Source organism: Pogona vitticeps, chromosome 4 (assembly GCF_051106095.1).
Source record: "Pogona vitticeps strain Pit_001003342236 chromosome 4, PviZW2.1, whole genome shotgun sequence".
Lineage (NCBI taxonomy): Eukaryota > Metazoa > Chordata > Lepidosauria > Squamata > Agamidae > Pogona > Pogona vitticeps.
This window is the reverse complement of record NC_135786.1, coordinates 54,992,610-55,010,925: the sequence shown is the minus strand read 5'-3', so window position 1 is coordinate 55,010,925 and position 18,316 is coordinate 54,992,610. Positions and strand designations below refer to the sequence as shown.

The 18,316-nt window shown below is 41.1% G+C and overlaps 3 long non-coding RNA genes across 3 annotated transcripts in view; 2 read left to right on the top strand and 1 right to left on the bottom strand.

The window, feature by feature from the left end:
• The first annotated feature begins 647 nt into the window (after nucleotides 1-647).
• Nucleotides 648-18,316, top strand: part of LOC144588971 (uncharacterized) — a 24,727-nt gene continuing 7,058 nt past the window's right edge. Inside the window, exon 1 of the long non-coding RNA XR_013544763.1 lies at nucleotides 648-817. This is a non-coding gene — a long non-coding RNA (uncharacterized LOC144588971). The remainder of the gene's footprint in view (nucleotides 818-18,316) is intronic.
• LOC140701635 (uncharacterized) lies at nucleotides 10,660-15,224 on the bottom strand. The gene is made up of 2 exons (XR_013544762.1): nucleotides 15,127-15,224; nucleotides 10,660-11,503 (listed from the first exon to the last, which is right to left on the bottom strand). It is a non-coding gene; the product is annotated as an uncharacterized LOC140701635 (long non-coding RNA).
• LOC140706567 (uncharacterized) overlaps nucleotides 17,427-18,316 on the top strand; it is a 4,654-nt gene continuing 3,764 nt past the window's right edge. Inside the window, exon 1 of the long non-coding RNA XR_012086266.2 lies at nucleotides 17,427-17,606. This is a non-coding gene — a long non-coding RNA (uncharacterized LOC140706567). The remainder of the gene's footprint in view (nucleotides 17,607-18,316) is intronic.

Below are 18,316 nucleotides of genomic sequence, written 5' to 3'. Positions count from 1 at the left end.
GGATCGCTATGCGATTTCGTCGTTGTACGGTGCGCTCGTTAAGCGAGGCACCACTGTAGTTGGCATCATTTGCCCAATGAGGGACTGGATCCAAACTTGGGGTACAAATGACCAGTAGAATTGTAGCATTTTATGATTCTTTGTTTGTATCATTACAAAACATATGTACACTGTATTTTTGGGATCTTCTCTGCTTTTAAGGGAAGTCCCAGCTGACATTTTATTTGCTGTTATTCAAATAAAATTGGGCCTTTGGTTCAGCTGTTGCGTCTATGCCTGATTCCTTGCCAGAGAATCTTAGAACCCAGGTTTGGCCGGCAACAGTAAAACCTCTCCTTAAGCATCTCACATACCTTACAAATCTCTTTGATGCCACATAGCAACAGCACTGGAGGAGTAAGTCCTGTTGAACTGAGAACAACATTCCCCAGTGAATGAGGATGCTTAAGATGGCATTTCCAAAGAAGATCCAAAAATGGCTGGCTTTGTTCTTTGCCAGTGCAGTACTGCCTCCCCCAGGTTACACTAACTTTCCTTTGATCCTGGTGACTGAGGAATCATATCTACTCCCTGCTAGGGCTGGTGTGATATCAAAGAGATGAGTATTGATCCATTAATGCTGACACTGTTTCAACAGTTTCCATACTTGTGTTTTGTACCATGCCATATGATAACGTCATCTCTGAGGAGGCAATTTGTGGCGCTGTTCATAGGACTTCTCTACAAGGTTGTATGCCCAGTAGCTGTGACCGATGTCAGTCCTGTAACTGGCATAGAGGCTGGTGCTAGTGCACAAATTCTGAAGTGAAGTTAAATGGTAAGCATAATGATAAAAATAATGCTTGCTTGGGATAATTTCATGCAATGATATAAATCAATTTTTATTTGTAAGCATTTTGTGTTTAGAGATTTACTTCTTCGGTGCTTTGATAAATGATAAGCTTTAAGCATCTTATTCATTTGTATTCAGAGTGCTTAAAACTGTGAGAAATTATGGTTGGAAGGGCTCCCCAACCCCCACATTTTTTATTTATTTTTAAGGCTGGGAAACTTACTTTCAGCTCTCAGGTTTTTATTTGCATTTATTTATGGGCTTTTAGGTTCTTTATTCTACCTCTATAAATTTAAATGTTTACAGTTGCTGAGAATTATGGACTCCTGATAATAATAATTAGATTATAGGAGATGCTGAGATTGGTAATGCCTTATTCTTCATAAAAACCATTAAGGCTGTGAACCATGAGTCATTGTTTGTGGTCTGAGATGTAAAACACAAATTGTTGATGCTGCATGACAGAATGTACAAATATATAACCGTATACCATCAAACTCTATTTCCTTTTTAAACTTAACTTCATATTAGCAGAAGTGTTAATATATACTGTTCATTACATTGTCTGACTGTAAATTGTGCTGCACAGAAGAACTCTTGGGGAAGTATATGCTGGGTTGTATGTAAATGTGTTTGAAATAATAATTGACCCAAAAATGAAAGTGTTTATTGGTTTTTATTCTGAGTTAATAATCATGTCAACACAGTGGGGACTAGCATATCTATATTCTACATGGATCTGTGATTGTGCTATCAATCGTTTAATATATTGGGCAGAATCTTACTGTATATTTACACTGGCGTAACTCCATTTCAGGGGTGCCTTGGCAGAGGTTAAGATATCATTAAATATTTCCTGTCACATGCTGAGTCATGTCTGGTATGTAGCAGCAAATGCTTATGCTGAATTCTTGATTTCTGTCAGTTTGCTGCTCAAAGTTATGCTGATAGAATTGCACTGACAAACATAAGTAACAGGATTTTGATGACCATGTTTGCATGAGTGGCATACTTGCCTGTATGGAGACATGAGGGTGGTGCTTCTTTCACTCATTAGGGAGCAAAGAATGTTGGTGGTTCTGTACCATGTGTAAGGTTCCTCAGAGGTTTTGAATATCCATAACAGCTTGGCGACTACTAGGATTTATTATAGCTCAACGCTGTTGTAGTTGCTCTTCCCAACATCTTGTCCTTCCAGTGACATAGGAAAGACCTAGATATGAGATCATCTGATTGCGCCATTCAATCCTTGGAAAGTACATTGTCAGATTTGTGAGATTGTTCGTTGTTTAGGAGAATTAAAGATGGCTGAAAGCTTATTTGAGCAATTGCAAAAGCACAGCATTTCACCCTCAACATGTAACTATAACTGACCAGAATCCTGTTAGTTACACCAGTGTGAGTGCAATGGTATAAAATGCTGTGGCAAATTGCCACTAGTTGATAAGCCGCTGCTTGTATTCTTTTTTGTGTGCTAATCACATGAGTTGGAGTGCAGCAAAAGATACAAGGAGTAAACAATTTAGACCACTGTATTTATCCTGTAAGTAACCAATAGGATTCTGGTCCATCTCTCTCTCTCTCTCTGTATGTGTGTATGTATGTATGTGTGTGTGTCAGAGAGAGACAGAGAGAGGGAGGGAGGGAGGGAGAATGATTTTTCCTTTTAGAAGAATCTTCAATTTTAGAGGCATACTAGTGAGCGGTGTTAGTGCTCATTGTGGGTAGTGGACAGAGTAATGGACTAGAACTCAGGAGACCTGGGTCTGAATCTCTGCCCAGCCATAGAAACTCACTGAAGGCTGCATTGGTAGAACTACTCCTTAAATGTCTATTAAGGTTGGCAAAAGTCAGTGCCAACCTGATGGCGCATAAGATAGTGGGTTGTATTACCCCTTTTTGTGCACTCCTTTGCAGTTATCCATTTAAAGCTATCTCTATCTATCCTTCTTCCAATGTATGCTAAATCATAAGAATTATAAGTGGTGCTTGAGGGGGAAAGGAATTGTATGTGGTGTATATATTATTTAGCTTTGTGTAGCACTCCTTTGAGTCATCAGAGCAACTTGGTGTATTAGCTGACAGGGTGTTGCTAGACTGCTCATACATAAAAGCCTTGCTTGGTTAGTTCCACCACAAGAGAAAGCCCCCTCCCCTCATTTATGCAGTTTATATTCCCTTTTAAGATGCTCGGAGATCTTTGAAGTGTGAGAAATTTCATCTGGATTCTACTGGGTGCAGTCGTAAGGGGAGAACATAGAGCCTTTATAGAGTAGTGTCAGCTGATTAGGAGATGCATTTCCGTGCTATTTTCATGAGTGATTCTGCCTTTGATTTTAATGAATGTGTTAAGTGCAAGAAAAAGTTGGTTGTGTTGTTTTTCCCTCCTGGTGCCCTCCTTTCAAAATCGCTTTGCTCTCATCACTTACTCTAATTTAGGGCATCAGATCAAGCCATGTTTGGCTTTCTTTATTAAAGGAGGCGGCGGTGCAAACGACACAGCAATTTCTTAATTCATTTAACAGCCACAAGTGTACATTTAATGAAGGCCAGTGAGCCCATTAAAGAAGCTTCTGGTCTGAGAGGAAAGCCAGGAAGTGTTAGGCTAAATCTATGTTGCTTAACTGGATAGCTAGTAATAGGGAGCACTAATAGGGAACACTGTATCTAGCCCCAAACAGGTTTTACTACCTCTCCAGTTTATGTTGCTGGAAGGGCCTTTGAGGCTGTCCTGGAGCTTGAAGTGGGGGAAGACCCCATTCTGGCCTAAAACACATGAGATTTTAAAGCCTTGTAAACCCCCCCACCCCCATCTGCCCTAACTTCCAGAGCAAAAAATTTAGGAGAAACTTGAATGTATACATTATTTACTTAGCAAAGTGCTGTTACTGCAGCAATCAAATCAACAATACTGCTGAAACCTTGGAATCTGGGAATCATACAGAGAATTCTTAGGCCAGTTCCCTGAGATTTCACACCTAATCAGTTTAGTAAATCTTACTCCCAAGGAGGCACAAGTAGGATTACAGCTTCAGAAGTATAAGTCTTGTGGGGCAGGGACAGCTTCCGGAGTTTTTGGACTGCAGTTTTCATCTATGAAAAACAATGGGATGAGGAATGCCAAAGGTTGCAAGATCATTTTCTAATGCTGGTGATTGTCTTATGTTAAGAAATTCACATTGCATACTCTGGGAGAATTCTGAAGCCTGACTTTAGAAAAGCATTTAATTTGTGCAAAAGGGAAAAGGTTCTATAAGAGCTTTTTTCTGTCCATCTTAAAAACAAAACAAAACACAAAGTCATTCAGGTTTTTCCCCAATAGCAAAATTGAAGGAGAAAAAGAAGGGAGGGGGATTTCTTTCCCTCATGAATTTTTCTTCCATGCAGGAGAAAGAAATCCCCCCCACACCTTTTGAGAATTCTTTCAGAAAACACCACTCTGCTTTCTCCTTGAATTGCAGATTCCGCCCCCTCAGCAATGAACTTCTCCAATAGTACTTATTCATACATGTTTATAACCTTATTCTTAAGCAATGTTCTCAGCCTTTACAAACAGTTCCTTTCATTGGAAGAGGCACTAGTGTTTCCAGTCCGACTGCTTCTTCAAATTGTCTCTGTGGTGACACAAATATGCTGCCTATCTTAGGTGGAGTTTTACAGGTATGGGCAGAGCAGTATCAAATAATTTGACAAAAGCAGATAAGGAAAGATCACCTGGTTAGCAAGTATGTCACACGCCATGAGATTTAATAATAGTGATTATGTGTCATCATGCCAATTCTGACTTAATGGGTTTTCTAGGTAGAGAGTAATTGGAAGTGGTTTACCATTTCCTTCTGAAGATGATCTGGAGCTGTGCAGCTAGCCCAAAGCTACACAGGCTAGCTCCCCCTCCCAAGAGGCCACTGGGGAATCAAACCCTAAGCTCTGGCTACCTAACTCAGTGAGCCATCTAGACAGTGTCCCATGTGATTTAGTTCACTAGAAAAATTTTGTAGTTAATACACTGCCATTACTCTGCTTTATGTAATGTTTAAAAAATGAATGTGAGAGGAGTGTTGTACATTTTTTTTCTTTCAGTTGATGAAATATTTATAGCTGGTTCTGAATTAGATTCTGCTTTTATTTCCATTACCATCACTAATACTATGGTATGGCTTGAGCCATGGAAGTGGTGAATCCTGTTTGGGTTTTAGTCTGCACATTAAAGAAGCTATTTGAGGAGCTGTGGGGCCACTAGACCCCACCATTAAGGGACCATTTCCTTCTTTTTGTGTTCTGACTTCATCTGGTGAATTGGAGGAAGAAATTATGATACATTTCTTCTGAGGCTTATTTGCAACTGTGCCTCCCCACCCCAGTCATGGAGTTTCCCATCTCAGAAACTGGATGAGCTGCTGCTGGTGAACAAGAATGACTGAAGTTGATGGTGGATAATTGAATGCTGATGATTGGCAATGGTGGGGAGAGAAGGTTTTCTAAACAGCAAGCTGGGCTGCTCTGCATACAGATAGGAATGCAGTCTGCTTTTGGTTGTACCTCATTATGGAAGAATGCATTGGAGACAGGCAGACATCGGGGCAGAAGGGAAGGAAAAAGTAATTGTGTATTTACTCACACAAAATGGCTAAAAGATGACAAATGCTTAGTGGTTACAAGCAGGTCATAATCAGGAAGGGGGTTGGCTATAGCCAAATGATTGTAAAAGCACTTAAAAATATTAGTAAGAAAATCCATTTTTAAAGTATGTTCTGATTAGCCTATATTCTTAAATTGTTTCATCCAAAGATGAAGGCTTTCCACATCTTCTGTCGTATGGAGTTTACCGAGTGCTTTTCAAATGTTGTTTGTCCTCACTACTACGTATTTGGGTTGCTTTTACATTAGCAGCAAGGCCTGTGCCAAGGAATTAAAATGGAAATTTGTCATAGCGTGTGATATAGTGCTGTATTATCTAGCAGTGCCCTTTGCTGTGGCCAAGACCCTTTTCTAATGTCTTTTTCAGCAAGGACTCCTGTCAGCTCTGTTTCTCTTATTGCTTTTTGTTGGTGGCGATGGTGGCATTGGGATTAATGTTGAGTTGCCTGCTGGTGGCCCTTTAAATTAGCCACGCTTTTCCTGGGCAAACCTGCCAAAGATTGCTGTTAGCAATAAGGAGACAGCAATCATGCTGTCTCCTTATTACTCTTTTCATTCCTGATCATCAGGAAGGAAAAGAGTAAGAGGTTAAAATCTCCTCTCTTAGTGGCCCTGATGAAAACAATTAGCAAGAATCTGGAAACATTAGTCTTGGATGCTTTGGACCACCAGGGAAGAATAATTAAATCCTCCTGCAATGATCCTGATTAAGATTGTTGACCCTGTGCTACTAATTTGTCACTGTTGTGCGCTGCCAAGTTGTGTCCACCTTATAGCAACCCTTACAGAGTTTTTAAGGTATGTAAGATATACAAGGAATTGTTTTACCACTGGCCCCCTCCTCCCTGAGTTTCCATGGCTGAGCAGGGATTTGAACCCAGGTCCCATGAGCCCTTGTCTGACACTCTGTCCACTACACCACACTGCCTTTCATTCTGCTGCTAACAGTGCTGAAACACCAGTCTGTTATCCTCCATTTATTTAATGGCTCATTAACTGCATAAAGGAAAAAAGTATATAAAGCTTTAATATTTACCTTTGCCGTGGAAGCTCAAGAAGGAGCTTGAGCTTCTCCATGTTCAACACTAGGAAAATTTTATTTCCTTGCAGCCTCAGTGTGTTCTTGACAGAGAATTTTTGCACCTTTCACAACAATTCACATGCAGGGGGGGGGAGATCACCTAGTAAAATACTGAGGGAACAGAGCAATGCTATGTGGATCAAAAACAACACGGTCATGTTTTGCCTGCTGAAGTTTTGTTGAATTGGTTCCAAACTTGCAGAGCCATTGCTACCTTTTATGCATCTTATTGGTTTCACAATGCAGAAAGATATGGGAGGCCCATTAGGTTCCTATTTCTATGGCAACACGTGCCTACTTCCACAACCATAAGCATCAATTATACATAAGGTATAACTGACACCAGCATTCTGTACCAAAGAACAAAGCAGGTAGAAGAAAGGTGTGTGTACTGTTTTGGCAGCAATGCTCTGGCTTTTTCAATGATTCAGAGTGACAGAAGAATTCACATTAACTTGGAAGTGTGAAATTGGATTGGAATTGAATCTATGTCCCTCATATCATTTGTCACAGAACATCCGTTTCCTCCCAGCCTTCAGACCTTGTTGCTGCTGAGAGTTGGTTCAGATCTCATTCCAACCTTGAGAGTGACAGCTCTTCATCAAATGTCAAGCATTTAAGTGGTTAGCAATTAATGTAAAATGGAAGTAGATGTAAGTTTTCTCCTGAGCAGATTTGTTTCCAAGGTTGATTTATGCATCAGTTTGTAATATATTAAGTGCTTTCTTAAACCTCACTGGCATAAGGAGAAAATAAACTGAGCAGGCATGAAGGAAGCATCAAATTACTAAATCCTGATTATGATATAAGGTTGAGATCTTGATCATTTGCATTATCATGGTGAGTTTTATGATGAACACCCCAGTTCTATCGGTAGATGTAGATAGAACTGCATAGAATTGAAGGCAAGTGATATATTTTGTTATGTGCTATTTAGAGCATGGAACCAACTAAAAATGAAATTACTCTCCGAAATGATAGCTCCAGGCCCTCCAAGAACCTCTTAGGCTGCCGAGCTGGCCGGGGGATTCTGCCACAACAATGCTATCCCTTTGGAAGGTGGCTGTTGCTGGTCACCCCATTTAATAGCACTCGGAAAACATCTTGGGACAACTTGCAGTTTGGCAGTGCCACAAGAAATAGGAGTAATTAGCATGTATGTTGCACACTTAAATGGTTCACGCTGGCCATCATTTATAAATACTTCACTCTGCAAAGCAAGGCAATAGTTTTGTGCCCATTTTACAGATTTGATGGGGTATACAGGATGAGAAGAAAGTGGATTACATAAAGGGGCAATAAATCTGTGATTGGAATGAGATTTGAACCAGCTGGATAGTCTGCTTTGTATTCTTTTTAATAACAGCTCTCTAATTAATTAATATTGCATATTGAACAAACACAGTTGCTTGTTTATGTGTAAAGGCTCTTAGGATCAGCTGGTAAGCACTGCCATGTCTGTTCTTCCTTGAGTGGTCAGTATTTTGGGAGATTGGTTAGCAGGTCAAGGATGAAAGTTGTTTTCACTAGTCTGAGCTTCACTTTTTGATTCTCCTAACTTCCCTGTGTTGCAGTGGAAAGAGCCTGATAATGCTTAGGTTAAGGCAGGGTGAAAGTTTCAGAAAGTTTCAGAAATCAGATTTTCTAACAAATGCCTGAAGACCATAACATAAAAGAAAGCAATCTTATTGGCAAACTTTATGAAATGAGGAGTGCTCTTATTGTGGTAATCATATGCTCTCAGCAGTTAAGGAATTTCTTCTTCTAATGAAAGATTATTCTATGTGGAATAGATATCTATATAGAATACAGTAACTAAACAGAATAATACAGTATCTATATAGAATAGCTTGGTCCTTAAACATCTATTCTGTACCTTTCCTGGATCCAGAATATGGCCAAAGCATTTGGAGAATTCAGGAAGCCACATGATCTACTTTCATGACAATGTAAGTAGTAGGATAGTGGTAGCTTTATTCAATCTCAATTTTGACAGGTGCCACGCCCCCTTTTGGGACCCTGGACCGGAAGGGGAGGGACTTCCGGCGCCTAGGCTGGACCCAGGCCCCTTCCGGCGGAAGGGGTGGTCCGAACGGTGACGTCAGGGGTTGTGGGGGTCCCCGTGGGCCTATAGGGGTCTTTCCCTAGAGGCCGGGGTCCCCCGTGACCCTAGGGGTGCCTGAGGATTGGACCCCGAGGGGTTGTGCCACCCCACGACCCCGTAGGCCAATGGGGAGCGGTTGGAGGTCCTTGGCTAGAAAAGGGGTGGTCGTAGACCATGTCTCGGCTTGCCCCAGCCCCCTGCGTGACGTCAGGGATTTCGGGTGGGCCCGTGAGCCTATAGGAGCCTTTTCCTAGAGGCAGGGGTCCCCCGTGACCCTGGGGTGGCCTGAGGATTGGTCCCCGAGGTTGCGTGCCACCCCACGACCCCGTAGACCAATGGGGAGCGGTTGGAGGTCCTTGGCTAGAAAAGGGGTGGTCGTAGACCATGTCTCGGCTTGCCCCAGCCCCCTGCGTGACGTCAGGGATTTCGGGGGGGCCCGTGAGCCTATAGGAGCCTTTTCCTAGAGGCAGGGGTCCCCCGTGACCCTGGGGTGGCCTGAGGATTGGTCCCCGAGGTTGCGTGCCACCCCACGACCCCGTAGACCAATGGGGAGCGGTTGGAGGGCCTTGGCTGGAAAAGGGGTGGTCGTAGGACATGCCTCAACATGCCTTTAGGCCGCTGGGGGCTGAAATTCACACCAGGGATTTTGGGGGCCCTTCTGATATGCTGTAACAGTAAATTAAATAATTAGACCTTCTAAATGGGAGACAATTTTAAAGCCATGGTTAGTAAACAAGAACAACAAGCTTCTTCTCTTACGAATGATTTTGGGGACCTTCTGATATAGTGTAACAATAAATTAAATAATTAGACTTTTCTAAATAGGAGACAATTTTAAAACAATGGTTAAAACAAACAAACAAACCTTTTGTTACGATATAGCTGTTTAAGCCTTTTTCACGATTTCTACTCTTATGTTATATAGAAACTAGGATTTCTCATTGCAACAAATCAAATTTACCCCAAGGGCTTCCCTTGAGAATGTGCAGTAACAAAGGTTGCAACTTAAAGACCTGTTTGTAATTTGCGGAAGGTTGGGCGAGGCTGAAGGGGGTTTGGCTAGAAAACGGGTGGCCCTAGGGCATGTCTCGGCAAGCCCTTAGGCCGCCTGGGGCTGAAATTCCACAGCGGTGATTTCAGGGACCTTCTGTGCATGCTCACAGCAGAGACCGGGACACTTGCACCCACCCCAAGGTTGCTACCAGGGGCTTGTGGGGTTTTTCATGCCCCCTGTGCCCCCTCCAAGTCTCAGAGAGAGCTTGCCTGAAGACCCAGAAAATCTAAGAATAAAATGCAGATCTGCAGAAGCCCTATTCCTATTTACCACAAAGCCAAAGCAAACAAAAGTGCAAGAAAGTCAGCCTGCACCCTGATGGGGGGTGTGTGTGTGATGAGGAGGATCTTTATTTTATTTATTTATTTGATTTATACCCTGCCCATCTGGTCTAAAAGACCACAATACAAAAAAACACACACAAACAGAATACAACAATAGAATAGAAAATACATAAGGAGAGAATAAACAGAAAAGTCAGATATTAACTGGAGGGAAGGCCTGAATGTATAGCCATGTTTTTAATTGACTTTTAAAAGTGCCCAAAGTGGGGACCGCATGGATCTCAGGAGGGAGATTGTTCCAGAGGCGAGGAGTCACCACCAAGAAGGCCCGGTTTCGTGTTCTTTCCTTCCAGGGATCCCAGGGCGTTAGGCTCCTTAACCTCACCTCATGGCTCATGCGGGTAATCCGAGTAGATCCACCATATTTATGTGTGGATGCTGTTGTACCTGGTCACAATAAATTAAATAAATATACCTACCTTCTAGTACCACTATCAAAATCATCAGTGTTTCTAGAGTGTGTTAAGTTGTATTTCCACAATGATGGGTGATCAAAGATATTGAAGATTTACCAAGTAATATTTCTACATTGTCACCTTAACCAATTTCCATCCTCTGTGGCTCCTTCTTCAAATTACAAAAATAAAACCCACTTAGCAGTACACATTTATAAAAAGTTAAAACAATTATTTATTGCAAGGAATCAGCGCAGTTTGGCTGTGAGGTGAAAAAATAAGTCATTTCTGTTTCCCAACGAAAAGCACTGGACAGCAGGATCACTGAAATTTCAGACACTTGAATGCAGATTTAGTAGGTAGGCATGAAATAGTAAGGAGCAATAAGTAGAACAGTATACAATCCCCCCATGCTTTTAGTAAAATGACTTTAATACTCTCCAAAGTAAAAATGTTTTCCACATGTTTATACCCAAGGAAGATTCCTAGAATCTCTCTCTCTCCCTGTGTGTGTGTTAAAGCCCCTTTTGATTTTCCAGGCATCCTTCATAGAGCTTTGAGCCATAGCCTTCTCAACATCTTTCACAAACAAAATCGTCAAGTTAAGAAAGTCAAAGTGACCATCCGCCCTCAAATGCCTAGAGACTTTTGAAATAAGCTTGCAACTTAAAAGACCATGTGCCACCAATCTTCAACATCTCCGGCTCCTTCTGCAAAATACAAAAAACACCCACTATGAAGTGTACATTTTAAAAAAAGTTAAAACAATTATTTATTGCAAGGAATCAGCACAGTCTGGCTGTTAGGTGAAATTTCACTGAGATTTCAGACGCTTGAATTCACATCACAATCAGGTCAGCTCAGGACCAAATAGGTCCAAAGCCGAACTGTCAAAAGGGTGCTCCAGAGAGAGCTGCGAGGGAGTGCTAATAGTTTATGAATTAAACTCAGTTTCAATACTCAGAATCCTCAGTGCTGAAAAAAGTGTTAAGAAATTCTAAAATGTTGAGCTTGCTGAGGATGTCTTGCCTGCCTGGCATAGTTAGTCCATTTTCCTGCAACACAGAAAGGGAAAAGAAGGGTTTATTTCTTTGCACATCTAGTATAAGTGAAACTCTAACCATGGCACATGTAAAGCAAAAGGCTACATCGTTTTTGTTTTTTTGTCTGAATGCAGTCAGAGGGTTAGAGCAGGTCAATATACAGCTATGGTTCTCAACCTTAGTATTGGTACACCCCAAGGAGATATGCTGAGGCCTCTGCACCATGCCCAATATACATAGGTTTGTATTTCTGCTTTTAACAGCCATACCAGTGTTACGTTCACAGAGGATACCACAGTAGGGTGCCTCATACTGGAGGAACTGTACAGGGCCCGTTGTCTTTCAAAAGCACAAAATACTCTAAAGGGCACCTCCCCTCCTGGACATTCTTTGTTTGAACGACGGTCATCAGGAAGACGATATAAATCTATTAAAACAAGGACAAACTGATTTAAAAACCAAGCATAATGGGAACTTGAGTGTCTTGTTATGCCCAACCTGTAACAAGGTTCCTAATAATTTAGAAGGGATGGTTTCCAGGGAGGCCGGCATGCAGGGGGGTAAGCTCCCTAAGAGCTGTACCACCTCTCTTCTTTTCTATAAATATTTTCATTTAGGAAAAATTGCAGGCTGGGGCAATGAACCTGAATCTCACCCTCCCTGAAACATCAACCATGTAGTGCACAAGGTACACAGCCCTTCTCCCCTACACCCTGTTCTGTGCCATTATTAGCACTTTTCTACCACAAGCAACAAAGAGATGTTTATAGTTTTGTTTTAAGTCATGGTTTCTATAGTTTCATCCTGAAAAGAGGTTTGAGACATTTGAACCCACATCAGAATCTGGTCAGCTCAGGACCAAATAGGTCCAAAACCGACCTGTCAAAAGGGTGCTCCAGAAAGAGCTGTGAGGGAGTGCTAATGGTTTATGAATGAAACTCAATTTCAATATTCAAAATCCTCAGGGCTGGAAAAAAATGTTAAGAAATTCTAAAGTGTTGAGCTTGCTGAGCCTGTCCACTTTCCTGCAACACAAAAAGGGCAAAGAGGGGTTTATTTCCATTTTTTTTTCTGAGCACAGTCAAAAGGTCTATCTAATAGCAGCAGCAACTTTGAATTTCCTGTTTGGGGATACAGATCCCAGAGACCCCAAACCAGCGTGGCTGTTGTTCTGTGAGATGTAGTCTAAATTCTGAATTAATATAAATAATAGTCACAAATACCTAAAAACTTCAGCAGCAATTTATGTTGGAGTTATTTTAGCCTCATATGCAGCCTTTAGTAGATATGATGGGAGATACCTTTCTGGGGGTGAGGTGACTATCAGTAACCAAATATTCCTGACCATGTCTCCAATATCAAAGAGGACATCTCTTTATGACCAAATGTTCCTGCCCTGTCTCCAATGGCATCTCTTTGTTTAAGTGACTTTCCCCCCCTTTTTAGTCATTTTTGAAATTGTAAATAGTCTGTTGAGGCCCTGTTGTTCAAAGCATGCTTGTTTTTAGTTTTCTGATAGCTGTTCAACTGTAAGTAAATTAAATCTTTTTATTTTGTCTCCTGCTAATGTTTCAATGTGGGTTACTGCAGTGGGGGTTACTGAGCCTGTAGGGCCAGCTGATGAGCAAAAGGGGGGGGGTGTACTAACCTTGGGGGAACTTGAAGCTATTCAGTTTTGTCAAACCTTACAATTAACCTGAGCAGATAGAGTAATTTAACCAAAAAAACATTGAAGCTGCAAAATACAAAACAAGACCAAATTGATTTAAAACATTGCATAATGTGAATTGAGTGCTTTTGCAGCCTGTGGTAATGCACCTGAAATTCTCCATCCCTGAAAATATCTACAGTGCAGTTATAGTGTGCCCTGAGACCTGTTTGCTAACCTGAATATTCAGTTATATAGCAGTCACAGCAAGGAAACTTCATTTTCATGACATACAATACTTTTACATAACTAAATGTATTAACTAATTGTATCATAGTTAACTTACTCAACAAATGTCTGCTAGACATAACCTGTCTTAACTAATGTGGGCTTTAAGTCTCAAAGGACAAGCTTCTCCCGCTTCTGAGATTATACATATTAGTTTGCTTTGTTTGGCTATTGGTCTTCAGAATTTAAGCATGCAGCTCCTTGGAAGGCTAGTTTCACAAAGTGTGTAGGATTGTTTTAATTCTTGAACAGAATGGCATCTTTTCTGTGCAGGCCTCTCCAGGAAGTTAGAATTCAAGTTAACTTTTTAAAAAAGTTGAACTAATGTCACCAGGAAGACGATATAGAACTATTAAAACAAGGCCAGAAATTCCCTGGGAGTGTGACAGCAATGATAAACCATCTCCTTGAACATTTCTCATATTATTAGGGTTGCCACATTTCAGAAGCATCAATTTTTCGGGGGTCAGCATTCTTTATGGTCCAGCTCTCACTTCCATACATCGCTACAGGAAAAACCATATTTTTGACTATGTGGCCCTTTGTTGGCAAGGTGATATCTCTACTTTTTAAGATGCTTATTTGCATTTTCCCACATTCATGGGAATTTTGTTCTGTTTTAAAGGTGTTTGGGAAATGCCTAGACAGTGTCTGGATTCAGGAATGGTGTGGATTGGGGCATTTTCTAAAGAACACAGGACAGGTTGGCCCCAATCTGTATAATCCCTTTATTTGTGTACAGCGGGGGTTGGAGGCTTCTACACAACATAACTCAAAGATAAAACAACACAGAAATCATTCAAACAGGTATTACAGCTATTCTTAATAATCTCTTATTTCTTAATGTACATTCTGTTAGACTAGCATCCCTGAAAGGTAATGGAGAATGTTAACACAGGACATGTCCAATAGCTTTAGGAGACAATGCTGTGCTGAAGATCCAGCAGATGAGAAGCAAAAGAGGCTGGCAGATATGATGGCAAAATGTCTGAAAATAGACAGGGTCGAGCACAAAGAGTAGCATGCCTATCCTATACCCCCATCAGACACAATACCTCCAGACAGGACTGTTTTGCACCAGCCCTGAGACTAGGCACCAAGAATTTCTGCCCCACTCATTTTAAAGGGATGCAGAAAATATTAAAACAAACACAAAGCAAAACAAAAACCTTCCACTGTGCAGAATGTTACTTTTAACAGTGGAACTTTTGTGTGTTATTATATTGACAAAAACAATAGAAAAATTTAAAAAAGATCAAAGACAAAAACATTGTGGCATTGTGGCCTCTTAAAGACTCTCTGCTAAAGTTGCAGCATGGCCCTAACAGAACTACAAAAAATATCTTTTGATAGGGGGGGCATTTCTTTCAAAACATTTAAAAAACAATAGGGGGCACAATTAAATAAAGCAAAAAATGTTTCCTCATGTTCATTTGTGTTATCTCAGAGAAACAGACCACCCCTCCCCCACGTGCTCTGTTGGGCCATTTAACCTTCACTATGCCTTTGAAAAGGGAGGGGGACTCTTCCTTTGAAAAAGCAGGGACAGGCATTCTAAAATCTTAACATTCCCCCATCCCCACCCCCTTCCCAACCATTGCATAATGCTAAAAAACTTATTTTCCAGTGGCCCAAATAAAATGGCTGCTCTATTTCTTCCCAGCGCCCCCCCCCCCCCATTCAAAAGCACGGATCTTACCTCAGCCTCCAACAGCCATGTGGGGAAAGGAAAGAGATGAACGACCCGGGGTTTTTTAAAACCCACAAGGCCCCTTAGAACAGCCTATCAGCAGGCTCCTATCCATAGGCTGAGGCTGAGGAGGAGGAGCTGAAACAAACAGTTAAACTACTACAAACAGTTTTTGGACTACAGATCCCAGAATGCATCTGGGCTAGACACTTTCATCATTACATTCAAGACAGCAAACCCCCCCCCCTCCCCCCAGGTTTCTCAGATAGACATACAATAATGGAATAGTGAACATGTTGTAACAGGCCTTGCAGCTTAACTGAACTGTAGATTGGAACAGGCGAACAACTCACTGGGTTTGCATTAATTATACAACATTAGTTATGTGGTAGCCCTTGGAGGGAGAATTTACATCCCATTTGCAGAGCACATGGATCTGATGTAGGTGGTTCTGTTCCTAGCATCTCAGGGTATTTAAAGAATGTGTATGGAGAAATGGATATGTCGAGAAAATGTACAGAGAGAGGCTTAAGGTCAGCAGTGGAAAATATTTATTTTGAAACTTACATGGAAGCGCATGTATATTTCTAATGAATTAGACTTTACAGGTTCACATATCCTAATTGTGGTTTCAGTTGTCCTATATAGACTAAAAAACCTGAGATATTTTCTTGTATTTAAATTTTTATTGCTTTAAATTCAGTCTAAGACTTAGACCCCTGAACGATTGTGCAAGTAGATAGCAATTAGAGAGATTGTTCTTTTTAAGATTTAGTAGGATGGGAAAAAATTTGAAGGACAGCTGTATTGATATAAGGAGGATGAATGGAAAGAAGGGGATTTTGGTCATATACTGCAAGATTCTGTATGGATTGCAGAATAAACCTTATATTTAATATATTGATGACATCTCCGCATCAAATTCTGTATCTACTGTCTACCGTAGGTTTCCCAGACAAACACATTGCATCAACCTCGAGAAAAGTCAAACATTAACGCCGTAGAGAAGCTCTATTCATTCAGCAAAAACAATATTGTGGCGCTGATCATCAACTTCTTATAACAAAACTCTGGCAAAGAAAGCTGCAACTACTGTACATTTACAATAATTTCATACGCTAGCAAGATTATGCTCAAAATCTTCAAGGAAGGCTTCAGCAGTATGTGGACTGAGAAGTCCCAAAAATAAAATATGGATTTGAAGGGAGTCTAGGAACTATAATGCTAACATGCGCTGAATTAGGGAGAAAGTCAGAGAGTTCCAGAAAAACAGCTACTCCGTCATTGACTACGCAAAAACCTTTGTGTGGACCACAGCATACTATGGGCAAATCCTTAAAGAAAAGGGAGTGTCTGACTACTTTATCTAACTCCTTAGAAATCCTCTATGTGGGATACGTGCCAACAGTTAGAAATGGCTATAGAACAACTTATGGGGTCAAAACGGGGAAAGGAGGCCGACAAGCCTGTATGTTGTCCCCCAGCTTATTTAACTTATATACAGAATACATCGTGTGAAAGGCTGGACTAGATGAATCCCAATCCGTAATTAATATTGCTGGAATCAACAGCCTCAGATAGACAAATGATACCCCTTTGATGTCAGAAAGTGAGGAGGAATTAAAGAACCTCTTAATGAGGGTAAAAGAGGAGACCGCAAAAATGGTCTGAAACTCAACATCAAAAACCTAAGGTCACTGCTGATTTTTCCAAACTGGCAGGCCTGTTGAGTATACCACCTTAATAGCTTCATCTTTTAAGATTTTAAATAGTTCCAATGGCATGCCATCACATCCACTGTCCTTGTGGTTAGCCATGCTTTCTAAGTCCCACTTGACTTCACTCTCCAGGATATCTGGCTTAAGGTCAGCAATCAACCTATCTGGGGTTGTCCAAGCCATCCAGATCTTTCTGGTATAATTCCTCTGTGTCTTTTTGCCACCTCTTCTTGATGTCTTGCTCTGTTACCGCCCTACCATTTTTGCCCTTTACCATGTCCATCTTTGCATAAAACTAACTTTTAACAGCTCCAATTTTCTTGAACAGCTTTCTGGATTTCCCTTTCTATTATTTTCCTCTATTTCTGTACACTGTTTGATTAAGAATTTCCTCTTGTCTCTCCTTGCTATTATTTGGAAGTCTGCATTCATTTTTCTGTAACATTCCCTATCTCCCATGGCCACAAACAAACTTCAAAATATTGTACAATTCATTCCATTATTGTATGTCTATCTGAGAAACCTGGGGGGAGGGGGGGGGGGTTTGCTGTCTTGAATGTAATGATGAAAGTGTCTAGCCCAGATGCATTCTGGGATCTGTAGTCCAAAAACTGTTTGTAGTAGTTTAACTGTTTGTTTCAGCTCCTCCTCCTCAGCCTCAGCCTATGGATACGAGCCTGCTGATAGGCTGTTCTAAGGGGCCTTGTGGGTTTTAAAAAACCCCGGGTCGTTCATCTCTTTCCTTTCCCCACATGGCTGTTGGAGGCTGAGGTAAGATCCCTGCTTTTGAATTGGGGGTGGGGTGGGGGCTGGGAAGAAATAGAGCGGCCATTTTATTTGGGCCACTGGAAAAATAAGTTTTTTAGCATTATGCAATGGTTGGGAAGGGGGGTGGGGGTGGGGGAATGTTAAGATTTTAGAATGCCTGTCCCTGCTTTTTCAAAGGAAGAGTCCCCCTCCCTTTTCAAAGGCATAGTGAAGGTTAAATGGCCCAACAGAGCACGTGGGGGAGGGGTGGTCTGTTTCTCTGAGATAACACAAATGAACATGAGGAAACATTTTTTGCTTTATTTAATTGTGCCCCCTATTGTTTTTTAAATGTTTTGAAAGAAATGCCCCCCCCCCTATCAAAAGATATTTTTTGTAGTTCTGTTAGGGCCATGCTGCAACTTTAGCAGAGAGTCTTTAAGAGGCCACAATGCCACAATGTTTTTGTCTTTTATCTTTTTTAAATTTTTCTATTGTTTTTGTCAATATAATAACACACAAAAGTTCCACTGTTAAAAGTAACATTCTGCACAGTGGAAGGTTTTTGTTTTGCTTTGTGTTTGTTTTAATATTTTCTGCATCCCTTTAAAATGAGTGGGTCAGAAATTCTTGGTGCCTAGTCTCAGGGCTGGTGCAAAACAGTCCTGTCTGGAGGTATTGTGTCTGATGGGGGTATAGGATAGGCATGCTACTCTTTGTGCTCGACCCTGTCT